Below are 13689 nucleotides of genomic sequence, written 5' to 3' on the forward strand. Positions count from 1 at the left end.
CCACCACAGCCTACTTCTAGCTAGATTTTTTTTTTAACTTAACCCATTTCTATTAATCTATTTGCTGCCCTGAGGCTCGCTTACTTAATCTACATACTGTCTATCCTGCTTTTCTGTTTCCTCTATGTCTGACTGGCCTCCATTTAGTTTCTGCCTGACAACCCCCGCCCAACCTTCCTCTGTTCAACTTTTTAATAAGCCAATCAGGTGCCTTAGGCAGGCAAGGTAAAATGGCAACACATCTTTACATAAACAAATATTCTATTCCACAACCTAGATGTGCCACTACACCTAGTTTATATGGGTGTGAACTCGGAGCCAAGTGCATACTAGGCAAGCAGTCTACCAGCTAACAACAGCCCAATTCTGATGTATTCATTGACAAAACTCAAGCAAATAAATTTAACAGCAATTTTTAAAATTAATATTCTAATACACAATCCAAAGTTCCCAATTTTACACTCAAACTAAAATGCTGAAGAATGACCATATGAGAGTGTTTTCAAAATTAATAACTTTTTTTTTTTTGAGACGGTCAAAATCTGCCTGCCTCTGCTTCCCAAGTACTGGGATTAAAGGTGTATACCACTGTATCTGGATTCTGTTGTGTTTCTTTAAGAGCATAAATAAACTGTAAAGCAAAAACACTGCAGTTCATATCAAGTAATAGTCTTGAGCAAGGTGCTTTTGTAGGTATTTCGTGGCATATAAAGTATTCATGTTTTGTATTCAGAACCAAGACTGCAGGGCCCAGAGAAATAACTCAGTATTTGCTGATCTTGCTTGGCAGTTTGATTCCCAGCTCCCACATCTGATGGCTTATAACTTCTTGTAACTCCAGCTCCAGGGGATGTGATCTCCTCCTCCTCTTCTTCTTCCTTTTTTTTTCTTTTTTGTTTTGTTTTGTTTGTTTGTTTGAGATAGGGTGTTTCTCTGTAGCTTTGGAACGTGTCTTGGAACTCACTCTGTAGACCAGGTTGACTTCAAACTCAACAGAGATCTGCCTGCCTCTGCCTCCCAATTAAAGGAATGTGCCACCACCACCTGGCTCTGGTATCCTCTTCTAAATTCTGCAGGCATCTGCACCTGTGTGCACAGACACGTACACATACACAAACACACATAATTTTAAAATAATAAAAACATATTTAGCCGGGCAGTGGTGGTGCATGCCTTTAATCCCAGCACTCAGGAGGCTGAGGCAGGTGGATCTCTGAGTTCCAGGCCAGCCTGGGCTACAAGAGCTAGTTCCAGGACAGGCTCCAAAAGCTACAGAGAAACCCTGTCTCAAAAACAAAAACAAAACATTAAAAAAAAAAAAAAACCAAGAAAGCAGTTGATCAGTGCAGCATGGGTGAAGGGTGAACCTTGCTAGAAACATCTCAGATTCAGTATGTGTTTGGTTTTGATTTATTTGTTGCACGCTTCGAAACCCATAGCGGCATGGTCTACTCTTCCCATTTCAGTTATGTGACCCCATAGAGGATGGCAACTCCCAGTCTGAGAAAGGTGGCTCAGCAGCTAAGAGCACTTACTGCTTGTAACTTCCACTTCAGGGGATTTGGTTCCCTCTTCTGACCTCTGTGAGCACTGTTCATGCATATGGTGCACATACATACAGATACAGGCAAGACACTCATAAGTAAAGTGTCTATAATAATAATACATTTAATGTTATAATAAACTTGCCTATGCAGGCAAGACACTCATAAATAAACTGTCTATAATAATATATAATATAATAAACTTGTCTATGCAGGCAAGATTCTCACAAACATAAGCATGGTGCTGCATACCTTTAATCTCAGCACTTGGAGGCAGAGGAATTTGAGGCCAACCCTATCTACACAGTGAGTTCTAGGTCAACCAGGGTTATGTAGAGAGACCTTGTCTCAAAGAAAAAAAGAGTGGAACTACTATTTTTTTTTTTTTTTTTGGATCTCGACATTCTACCCCCATATTGCTAGTGCCTTATATCATGAGTCCCTAAAAACATAAGGTTCACTGTGCTGGGAAGATGACTTAGTAAAGTGCTCACTACGCGGGCGTAAGAACCTGAAAACTGACACTGGAGCTTCTGTCTGTAATCCCGGTGCTAGGAGGCAGACACGAGAATCCCCGAGACTTCCTGGCAAGCCCACCTATCTGAACTGGAGCTCCCAGTTCAATGAGGGTCATTCTCAAAAGTAAGATAGAGATTGAGGAAGACATCTAACCAACACTGACCTAGCCTGCTACCTGCCTGGGTATACATGTGCATCTTAACATACATACACACGTGAACACACACAAAGACAAGTAAGGTTTTTGAGTATTGGGCATCTCAGTTAATAAAAGTATCCAGTACATTTTAGGTCTTTATATGAATCTGTTGAGTAGATGGGGAAATAAGTGAGTGAATACTCTGAGGTCCTTCCCCAGGATGAATACTAGCAAAGGTGAGAGGGTTTGAAGACAATAGCTCATTTCTTTTCTGTGTGTGGGGTGGGTAAATTGAGGGATGCAAAAGGGCCAGAGGAGATGGCCTGTGTTTTCTGTCACTTCACCTATTTCTTCAAGACAAGGTCTCTCACTGAAGCTAGACTTGTAGCCAGCAAACCCCAGCAATCCACTGTCTGCCTCCTCACCACCACCCACACAGTGCTAAGGTTCCAGGCACATGCTTAACTCTGGCTTCTTATGTGGGTGCTAGGGGTTAGAACTCGGATGCCCTTACCCACTGAACTATCTTTCAACCCCATGTGAGCCAATTTTTGTGTGTTAGGCTTTGAAATGCTTTTGAGTTTGAGGTATACAAGAGAAGGTTCTGGGGAGCAGGGGAAAGGGTAGATCCAGATGAGTAGAGGTAGATTTCTGCAGTACGTGTGGAACAGATAGGATAGTGGAGCAGAGCAATGAAGACCTATGTGCAGTGGTACTAAGGATGTAGGAGAGTAGGAAATAGGTGGGCATGTCGAGAGACAGCCACACTGACTACAATCAGAGACAGCTGCCAAGTCGACAGGAATATCATCAGCCTTGTGGAATCATTAACTAACCAAACTTCCTGTGTGTACTAGGTGGACAGCCATAAGGTTTGGCCTTGAAGTAGGAGGGGCTACCCTGTGGTCAAAGGTGCCACTATTCTGCAAGCCAAGACAGGAATTTGAAATTGTTTCATTGTTAAAGAGTAGCAGTTCTCAAGCCTGGTGTTGGTGATACATAGCTTTAATACCAGCACTTGGGAGGCAGAGACAGGTGGATCTCCCCAGTTTGAGCTCAGACTGGTCTATATAGTGAGTTCCAGTAAAACCAAGGCGACACAGAGAAACCCTGTCTTAGGAAAAGAAAAAGAAACAGTAGCAGCTCTGGAGAGAAGAACTAAAAGTATATGGACTTGAAAGAACTGGCGGGTAAGATAGCTCAACAGGTAAAAGGTATTTGTGCTTGCTGAATGATGCTGTAAGCCTGATGGCCTGTGTTCTAGGCCCTGGGAACCCATGTAAAGGTGGAAGGAGTCCACCACACCTGTGCTGGTGGTTGGCTATACACATAGCACAATAATAAACAGTTTTAAATAAAATTTGAAAAACATTGTCAAGGGTCTGAGGTGGTAGCTCAGTGGTAGAGCAAATGTCTAGCAGAGACACATCCATAGTGGATTCAATCCCTACACTGAATAATCGAATATCATAGAGGTTTTTTATAAGAAGGAAAAGCATTCTGAGGATAAAATACAGAACACTTCCATTAGGGTAATGTTCAGATACCAGGATGCTAGCCATGTTGTACAGAATGGCTTTTTTCCCACCTTGAGACAGGGTGTAACTGTAGACAGGCCAATCTTGAACTCAGAGACTATCCTGCCTCTCTGCTTTTCAAATTCTGGGATTAAATATGTGTGCCACCAGGCATGGCCAGAACTACATTGTTTCTGTGGATACTTTTACTCTCAACAAAAACATATAAACCCTGACATTCTGGAGTCTTTGGCTTTTGTAGAATCTGCAAAACAGCTTCATATTTACTCTTCATATATATATATTTCTGTTGGAAGGAACTTTTCCTTCCAGTTCCAGGGGATCTGACTCCCTCTTCTGACTTATTTGGGGGCCCTAGGCACACACATGGTGCACATACATATATGCAAGCAGAACACTTCTATACATAAAATAAATCCCAAAAAGAGACTATGATTGACCTCTCACCCTTCTTTAAAAAAAAAAGATTTATTTATTTAATGTATGTGAGTACTCTGTGGACTTTATATCAGAATAGAGCATCAGATCCCATGATAAATGGTTGTGAACCACCATGTAGGTACTGGTAATTGAACTTAAGACCTCTGGAAGAGCAGCCAGTACTTTTAACTGCTGAGCTGTCTCTCCAGCCCCACCCGACCTTTCACCTTCTATAGGTATTTTTGCATAGATTCTGTTTTCCTTTGGCCACATTAGTTTGTAACACACACCCACACAAGCTTTGGTGTGTGTTTGTTTTTGAGATAGGGTCTCACAGTTTCCCTGTCTGTTTTTTGGTTTTGTTGTTTTTTTGTTGTTATTGTTGTTTGTTTGGTTTTTTTGATATTTATTTATTTATTTTTAAAGACAGGGTTTCTCTGGCCCTGTCTGCCCTGGAATTCACTCTGTAGAACAGGCTGGCTTAAAACTTAGTTCCACCTGCTTCTGCCTCACCAATGCTGTGATTAAAGGTGTGCACTACCACTGCCTGTTGGGTTTTTTGTTTTGTTTTGTTTTTAAAGACAGTGTTTCAGTATGTAGCCAAAGCTAGACTGAAACTCACTCCTTCCTGCCTCAGTCTCTTCTTGCGCTGGCAATACAAATGTTACCACACATGGCTACAAAGTCTGTGAATTGTTTTCTTGGCTCTTCTGGTCTGCCATTACCCTCTGCTCTTTACTGTGATGGCTGGTGATGCTGGTTCTCAGTTGTGTATGGATGTAGCCTTACCAGATAAAGATCTGCTGCAAATTTGAATCTCCTGTTGTCTTTAAAGAGGAACCAAAGGCCTCTGCTTTACTTTGCTCTGCTTTGTGCAAAGCAGCTGGTGATTTGTTAATGGATTGTTCGGTGCTGTGTAAATGAATGTATTGTATCTAAAGTTAACTGTTGGGGCTACCAGATCACTCATGCCTGGCATCTCTCTAGGTTGAATCCCTAGTACTGCACATAATAAAATGAACTAGAAGCTAACTGTTGATTTTCGTGGTTTTTTTTTATGTGTATGAGTGTTCTGCTTGTATGTATGTGCACATGCAGTGGGTGCCTGGTGCCCAACGAGACCAGAAGAGGGTAGTGAATCCCCCTGGAACTGGAGTTATGAGTAGTTATTTCCCTCTTTTGGAATGCTGAGAACTTAAGTCCTCTGTAAGAGCAGCAAGTGCTCTTATAACCATTGAACCATCTCTCCAGTTGTTTTAATATAGGATTTATCAGTTTCTCAAAAAGCAAAATAAAAAAACACTCAGTGATTTAAGCTTTTCTTAGAAATAAGGAGACACATCATCTTTGCATGCCCTGCCCCTCCCCTTAGTGACCAGTGTATCTGCATGTTCTTGACATATAGGCTCAGCTGTAATTCTGTGGAGCCAGGCTCGGTGGCACAAGCTTGCGATGTTACAGTATGGAAGCTGAAGCAGAGGATCTTAAGTTTTAGGGTGGTTGGCTACATAGACAGATTGTGTGTGGTGCTGGGGGGTGCAGCTGCACTGAACAAGTACCGTCTTGTTTCTTGTCCTTAGTCCCTGGACAATACAGCATACCACTTATGTAGTATTACATCGTATCTGGTGCAAGTCGTCCACAGACCTGTGTGTGCAGGCTCTAAGGAAATACTTGATATAAAGGAGTTGAGGTCCGTGAATGTTGGCACTCTGAGGAGGGAGGGCTGTGCCAGGTCTCTCTTGTGTCTGTACAACAGGAGCTGTGTGGTAACCAGTCCGTAGTACACTTTTTAGTTGGTTTCTGTGGGTGAGAGTGCCACAGGTGTAGCTGGCCAAGTGCAGGTGCACAGCACCACCCTTGTGCATGACCTGTCAGCAGTGTCGGCAGGGATTCTCCAAAGGGAGCATAAACAAACCCTATCTGAGGGTAGCTCAGGGCTCAGGGGACAAGAGGAAGCAAGGTCAAGCCAGCCTGGTTTGCCTTATCTCCCCCCCTGCCTTTCCCTCCTTTCAAACCCTGATTTTTCTCAGGGTCTACACACCCCTGGGATGGTTTATTGTTGCCTACCTGGAAAGCCAGCAGTGCTTTGGGCCCAGATCCCTTAAGTCTGGATCTCATATTGTTTTGAGATAAGATCTTGCTGTGGTGAGTAGTCTGGGCTGGCCTGAAACTGCCATCTTTCTGCCTCCTCCGTCCCAGGCATGGGCTGAGTTGGAAAGTGGTCCTACCTACCAAGTTTCCAATGTTTGCTGAAAATTTCCAGGGTGTTGAAATTTTGGATTGGGGGTTTCAGAGCAGAATTTTAAGTGGCACCGTCCATAGGATTTAACTTTTTGTATTGCACTCTATTGCATGTGTTGCCATGGTGTCTGTGTGGATGTTAGCAGAGAACAACTTGGAGTGGGATCTCTCTTTTTGCTACATGGATCCTAGGGATCAAACTTAGGTCTTGGTGACAAGCACCTTTATTTGTTGAGCTATCTTGCCAGGCCTGCTGCTATTCCTCTCCTTTTTTTTTTTAAATTTGTCTGTGTACGCACACATAAGCATGGTGGGTGGTGTCCAGTGTCCTCTTAGGCTAGAAGCCAGAAAGCGGTAGGATCCTCCCGTTTTGGAGCCAGGCTTACCGACATTTGCCAGGATGTCAGCTTGTTATGTGGGTGCTCGTGATTGGGAACAAAATCTTAACTGGTGACTGTTCTTCTGTCTTCTGGTTTTTACTTTTAAAGAATAGGAATGATTATTCGGTTAGTAGAATCCAACTTAAAAACACTCAAACTACAGATGTTTTTCACCAAGGAGGGTGGTACCTATTGGAAATGACAGGAGCAGTGAGCTAATAGTTGTTCCGTAGATGGCCACTCAGGCACAGTTCCTTGAGCACACTGCAGGGTGGTTCATTGGGGCTGAGTTCCTGCTTCCGTCCTGTTCTGTAATATCTGGGCCTTCGCTGTGGCCTGTGATGTGAGTGCCCCCATTCTGCCGCTTGCACGGGCTCACACTGTATTCAACCCTGTCTGGTTCTGTGTCTGAGGGTAGAAGCCTCCCTCAATTCAAGGGCAGAGTTGAGAAATCAGAGTAGACTCTTTGACAAGAGTCAGAAAAGTGGTCTTGAAGGATCGCAGCTTCCTACTTCACTGGAATTCCCAGGAGTTAGCATGTGACCTTGGGACTGTTAGAGAGAAAACAAACCTACTTAAGCCCTGGGCTTTTGGCTGGAGCATTAGAGCGCTCCACAGTGTGGGTGAGGCTTTACTAGACAAGGACACATCTTGGTTCTTCGGGAGGCCAGAAGACTCTGACTTCCAAGCGACGTGCCTGTGTGCATACGTAAATTTAAAACTGGCTGAATGGACCCTGGTGTTCACTGCTCTCAGGACAAGCGGCTAGTGTTCATGGTCCTGCAAGGGAATAACGACCTACCTACGCTTTCCTGAAGTATTTGGGGGACAGTGAAGGAATGTCACTCAGTTAGCACTAGGGGAAAATACGTAAGGTTGGGCTGGGGGTCCGACCCTCGTATTCACGTACACCTAGGCATTGAGAACTGGTTCCAGGAAGGAACGGTCACGGGCAGGGGTCGGGAGTGAAGCGGGTCAAGTCCTAGGGAGTTCCTGCTGGGCGGACGCCGCTCCCTGCCCCGCACACACCCTGCCGGAGACCAAGTGAGCATTGCCCCCCTGCGGAAGGGCTTTGGGGGTGTTTTCTTCCTGGCTCCGCCCCAACGGAATCGGACCAGGTTCACCCCAAGCATCCATCCCCGCTGGCGCAGAGAGCTTTTAAAGCTTTTGAAATGCTCGGCAGAGTACTGCCTCAGGATATCCCGAGGAATCTCTCGGTGGCTTTGGATCCCAGTTTAGCCCCTTGGTTCGAGACGCGGGAAAATGTCTAGCGTGTCTAGGACACAGGATCAGGCGGGCGCTCCCGGGAACCTGGGTAGCAGCGGTGGCGCATGCGTGCGGTCAGGACGGCATAGGCGCTCTATCCTTGCTGCGTCTCGGTGGCCGGTTGATTTCTTCCGCTTGCTGTGCGGCTTGCCGCTCTAGGCCGGCAGTCTCGCTGGCCTCCTCCCTTCTAGTTCCGTGGCTGCTCTGGAAATGGCTGCGGGATCCCGGCGGCCGCGGTAAGTGGCTCTTTGCAAGGAAGGAGGGCGGGAGCCGTGTGGACCCGGACGGCACTTGGAATCGGGACTAGTCGGAGCGGCGCCTTGCCCGCAGCCCAATTCCTGCGAGCGGCGTTATCGCGCCGAGAAAATGGCGTCGCGGCCCGCGGGGCCCTTTCCGGCCCCTGACAGAGGAGTCGCGGAGGAGCGCGCGCGGCCGGGCGGGCGGTCTGCGTCTGGTTGAATTGTGTGGTCCAGGCCGGTCCGGGCCTCGGAGGCGGGGGAGCCCAGGAGTGCGAGTCGGAGTTGAGGGCCCGCCCGCCCGCGGCCGCAGGTTCTCGGCTCTGTGGTCGAGCACTGTGTGGGACGGTGACTGGGCCTGGGCGCGCGTCCGCGGGTGTGCGGGCCGGTATCTCGTGGTGGGGGAGGGGTGCTTTGAGGAAGATTTAGTCCCGGTCTCGTGTGTGACTTAGCGCCTGGGCGTTCCCCCCCACCCCCGCATTACCTCTTACCGATATTGGTGGCCAGGTGCGTGTTAAAGTAGATGGATCTTAAGTGACTGAGTAAAAGACCTTGGTTTTGATTGGGAGTGTATATTTAATTTTCCACAAAAAGAGGTTTCTTGTTATACTTGATTAACTGGAGATTCTGTCACACAAACTCAGTTGTGTACAGAAGAGAAACAGCACACAGAAAAGGTTGTGCAACTGATTGCCCCTGCCAGCACCCATGACCAGCACTTTCCTCCTGGCATTCAGGGCATGTGTAGCATCACAATGGCTTGCTGAGACTATGTGCTAGGGGGCTGAGGGAGGCCCAGGTCGGTCTTGAAGGTGAGGTAGCATGTCTTCCTGTGAGACAGTTCGTTCGCGGGAATTTTCTATTGCCATTAAAGCTCTCTGGACCTCTGGTAGGTACTGCCTTAATAGGCTAGAGTCGTAATTCCTCAGTCAATGGTGAACAGCTCAAGGAATGATTTCTCAGTGTATGGGTGCTGTGCCAGGCTTTACACATCTGTCAGCAGGACTTGTCTTACCATGTTATACACCTGTACGACGATGTCAGATGTCCATATGTAAACCAGCCTCTTTCACCTTGCTCTTAGATCCCTGCACAGTGTCCCATGTCTTAGGATCAGTTTTTCATGCTCAAGTCTCAATTAAGAAATTGTCCCGAAACAGAGTCTCTTTTGAATCTTAATTAGATGACTGGGTCCTATGTAGATAAAAGCCCATTAGTTTCTATGATTGTATCAAATGATGTGTGTTGGTTCAGTTAGGAAGGTTATATGATTAACAGACAGTGATACAGTGCTCTTAGGAAAGAGGTCAAAGCCCAAAGTCTAAGTTGTGCTTTTTTTGTTCTGAGTGTGCAAGCTCACCTGTGAGACAGACCTTGTTGACCAGACTTTAGTTTATTTTCTGAGCAGTCATTTTGAGAAGTTGATAGGGGAGGTGAGTTGGCAGTTGAGGCTAGAGAGGTGGGTCAGCTGTTAGGCGCTCCTGTTTCTCTTCTAGGGGGCCAGAGCTGGGTTCCCAAGCATCTGTGTCATCTGGAGGGCTCACATCTGCTTGTAACCCCAGTTCCAGGAAATCCTATGCCCTCTTAAAAGAATGATTCTGTGCTTGTTTCTATACAATTTATCCCTAGGAGTTGATTATCTTCTGCACTGTTTGTAGGGCATATACTTCTTTTTGTGTGTCAGATGTGTGAGTGCTAGGGGTATGTTTTTCATGTGCTAATAAAACTGTAGTGGTATGTAATACACCAATGAAAGGGTAAGTCATTTTTTCCAAAATGAAGGTGGCTTTATTGTGCTTGGGTCAAGAGGTGTAATACTTCAGAGTGGGCTAGAGAGATGGCTCAGGTGTTAGGAGCATGTGTGCTTTACAGAGTTCAGTTCCCAGTACCCATGCCAGGCAGCTCACAGCAGCATATAACTCCAGCTTCAGGGATCTGACACCTCTGGCCTCCATGGGCACCTGCACTTGTGCCCATACAAATGCACATATACAAAATTTAAAACAATAAACATAAGTAATTTTCAGAATAATTTGTTTTATGCATGGGTGTTTTGTCTGAATGTGTGTCTCTATGTCATGTGTCCCTGGTGCCCTCAGATGTCAAGAAGAGGGTAACTGATCCCCTGGAACTGGAGTTGCAGGTGTTTATAAGTTGTTATGTGGGTGCTGGTTATCAAACGCTGGTTCTCTGGAACAGCATTCAGTAATCAACCATCTCTCCGGCCTCATAAATTTTTAAAGGATAATATTTCTCTAGAAAAATCGTAAACAGTACAGAAAAAGTGGAAACACTGAGTAGCTTATGTTAAAGCTGTTCGTGTGTTCAGAAGTGCGCTGTTTGCTGGTGCCCCAGTGCTGTGGAGACCCTCTCAGGGGCACTTTCCATGTCTTGAAATTTCAAACTAGTTACCTCTTGTGACAACATAGCTGTGTGCACTCTCACATTAGTTTACTAAATTAAATGGAAGCAGACTCCTCTGGCATGAGCACAGGCATGATAATACATGCTTTGGTGCTCTTGGTTGAATACGTCCCTAAATCCTTCAGGAAATGTGGACACTTGTCATTTTGGTAGGTGACGTTGACCATCTCTTGTACATTTGTCAAGTTGGGTGCTGGCCTGGTAGGACTTCAAAAAGGATTTTAGGAAACTTGAGGTCTGTGTTGACCGCACTTCAGGAAGGAGATGGTAACAGCCCAGTGCAAAGTCCACAATTTGCAGCCTGAGTTCCTTTTCACACTTGGTTCTTCCTGAGCTTCTACCCCACTCCCACTTAGCTAACCCTAACCCCCAAATGTCTTACAAGGGAATCATTTCTCTAACTGTTGAGGATAAAAAGTACTGGTTATTGGGATTGGAGCAGGAATTGAGAGCCTATATCCAGAGAGCTATCCCCTGAGAAGCCTGATAGCCAGGGACCATCAGGATTTGTTAGAGTGTAACTTAAGAAAGTCATGTATCTTTGAATTGATATAGCCTTCTTTTTACCTGTTTTTACTTGTGCTAATGTTGAGTAAGTACTGGCTGTTGCTCTTAACTGGCTTGAATGGAGTTCAGCTGTGCATGGATCTGCACAAGATAATATAGGAAACTCTGCTTTATCAGTGCCATACTTCAGTATCCCCCACCCCCCACCCCCAATAAAACCAAAGGGAAGAAAAACCCATGCATTGTTCCCAGCTAGTCTCAGGAGAAAAGGAAGATTCCAGCCGGAGTACAGTGCCTGACTTGAGTTTCCCAAGCCTTACGGCCTCCTCAGCATAATAACTGAACCTCAGTGAGGAGGGAAAGAGGTGGAATCAGATTGGATGTAGTTACTGCCCTTGTGAATCCTGGCTAGATAGAAAGGGTGCTTTCTATGGTTAGCAGCCAGTGTGGGAGCTCTGTGCTCAGCCCAGACTCCAGATTCCTGGTGACACTAAAGAGCTTTTGATTTAGGCTTTGTTGATCCTGATTGTTTGATTTTACAACTGATACATTTAAACATTTTAGTCATTTTTAAATAGTTAAACTCACCTGCCTTTATGTTAATAAAAATATTGTGGAACTGATTTCTAAGTCTAAGACCACTTCATGAGAAAAGTAGAGGTTATGCTTTTTGTAAATTTGTTCATCTCACAGTGCCGGGTTCCTTCCCTCTGTTTCTACTTCAAGTGGCACATCACTTAGCTTCTGAAGGTGCGAATTGGTTCTCAGTGACAATAAAGAGGGCATATGATACCTTACTGCTGTGCAGATAGCTTTGATCTGGGGTCACTAGCCATTGTGACCATTACTGTTCATAACAATTAAAAGTGTTCATTTTGGTTTTTTGTTTTGTTTCAATTTTCCAAGAGTCTCACTATGTGGTTCTGGCTGTTCTGTTAATCACTATGTAGACCAGGCTAGCCTGCCTATGCCTCCTTATTGCCAGATGAGGCGGTACAGCATTCTGGAGGCAAAGGCAGGCGGATCTCTGTGACTTCGAGGCCAGCCTGGATTATAGAGCAAGTTCTAGGACAGCCAGGGCTACACAGAGAACCTCTCTCAAAAAGGGTGCTCTTGTTATTGAAATGAGTTCAAAGAATAGTTGACTCTCAACACCTAGAAAAACAGATCACCTTTATACTGTTAGACAGTTTGAACTATTTTTATTGTCTCCTTTGGGGGAAGGTGTGAAACAAATGATTTCTTGTGCTTTCATTCAGTTCATGCTTCTCCAGAGATGTGAGTTAGGAACTGCTATTGCCATGGCACTTAGGACAGTGCCACATTCAGCTGAAGGTGTCAGCATGGGAGAGGAACCGGGGTTGTGTCTGACTAGCTCTTTGCATTTACCATAGGATGTAATATGCTTTCATTGTAGCAGTGGGACTTAAGATGGTAAAACTAACCTTCATCTGGGGCTTTGGAAGGGAGTATTACTAGCTCCAGGTTGTAGGGTTGTCCTGGAAACACTAAAAGAGGGCCTCCAAGATACGTGCGTGCGTGTACACATCCTTGGGTAGTCAGCCTTGAAGTACAGTATGGATGCTGCTAGGTTTCCTGATGAGCACAAGAAATGACACGTGGGGTGACCGTAAGAGCAACAGTTACCTATAAAGAGCCCCACTGTCTCTGGGAATGGAAAGAGGCAGGAGGGGAGTCCACCCTCTATGTAGTTTAAGAAACTTGGCGTCCTGCTCCAAAAAAGACAGAACTGTCACAGAGTTTCTTGTTCCTAGCCACCACTAGAAGAGTTTAAATTTCTTCCCTGAATTGCCACCAAATTTAAAAATGTGTGTGTGCGTACTTTTTTAAAAAACTAGATATTGGAAGGAGTGAATGTAGGATACATTGGAGGCCTAGTTTCAACAATTCTCAAAGTTGATTTTCTCTTGACAAGTGTTGCTGTTTGTCTCTGCGTTTTTATGAAGCAGTAATAGCTGTGAAGGATATTTTGTTTGTTTGTTTGTTTGTTTGTTTTGAGATTTGGTTTCTGTGTGTAGCCTTGACTGTCCTGATCAACTCTGTAGACCAGGTTGGCCTTGAACTCAGAGATCCATCTGCCTCTGCCTCCCAAGTGCTGGGATTAAAGGTATGTACCACCAATTCCCAGCATTTTCTAATGATTTCCTCATAGTTTTCTTTCACCTAACCAGAATAATTTAATAACATGTAATTTGGTAAATATCATTTATATTGTTGAGCAATAGATACTGAGAGAAATAAAACCTGGGCTTCTTAATTTTCTTTCATGGGCTCCAGCATCAACATGTGTGCAGACCTTGGAGCACAATACCAAGAACCAGGCCTTACAGCCTGCTGGGTAAGAATCATATGGACAGCAAGCTGCTCCCACTGAGGCCAAGAAGAGAGGAAGTTTTCCCGTTTCTGAACAAGCTGAATTTTCTAGGCACATTCTAATTATTTATTTACTTT

The 13689-nt window shown here is 45.1% G+C and overlaps 1 protein-coding gene across 6 annotated transcripts in view; it reads left to right on the forward strand.

The window, feature by feature from the left end:
* Positions 1–13689, forward strand: part of Dido1 (death inducer-obliterator 1) — a 56880-nt gene that overhangs the window by 2679 nt on the left and 40512 nt on the right. Inside the window, exon 1 of one of the 6 annotated variants that reach the window (XM_038330071.1) lies at positions 7634–7828. The exons of 2 other annotated variants lie outside the window; for them this stretch is intronic. The gene's annotated coding sequence lies outside the window, so the exon portion shown is untranslated. Of the gene's footprint in view, positions 1–7633; positions 7829–7862; positions 8287–8322; positions 9176–13689 lie in introns of those variants that run through there. 3 more of the 6 variants (XM_038330068.1, XM_038330073.1, XM_038330070.1) reach the window with 3 other exon arrangements.

Source organism: Arvicola amphibius, chromosome 5, assembly GCF_903992535.2.
Source record: "Arvicola amphibius chromosome 5, mArvAmp1.2, whole genome shotgun sequence".
Lineage (NCBI taxonomy): Eukaryota > Metazoa > Chordata > Mammalia > Rodentia > Cricetidae > Arvicola > Arvicola amphibius.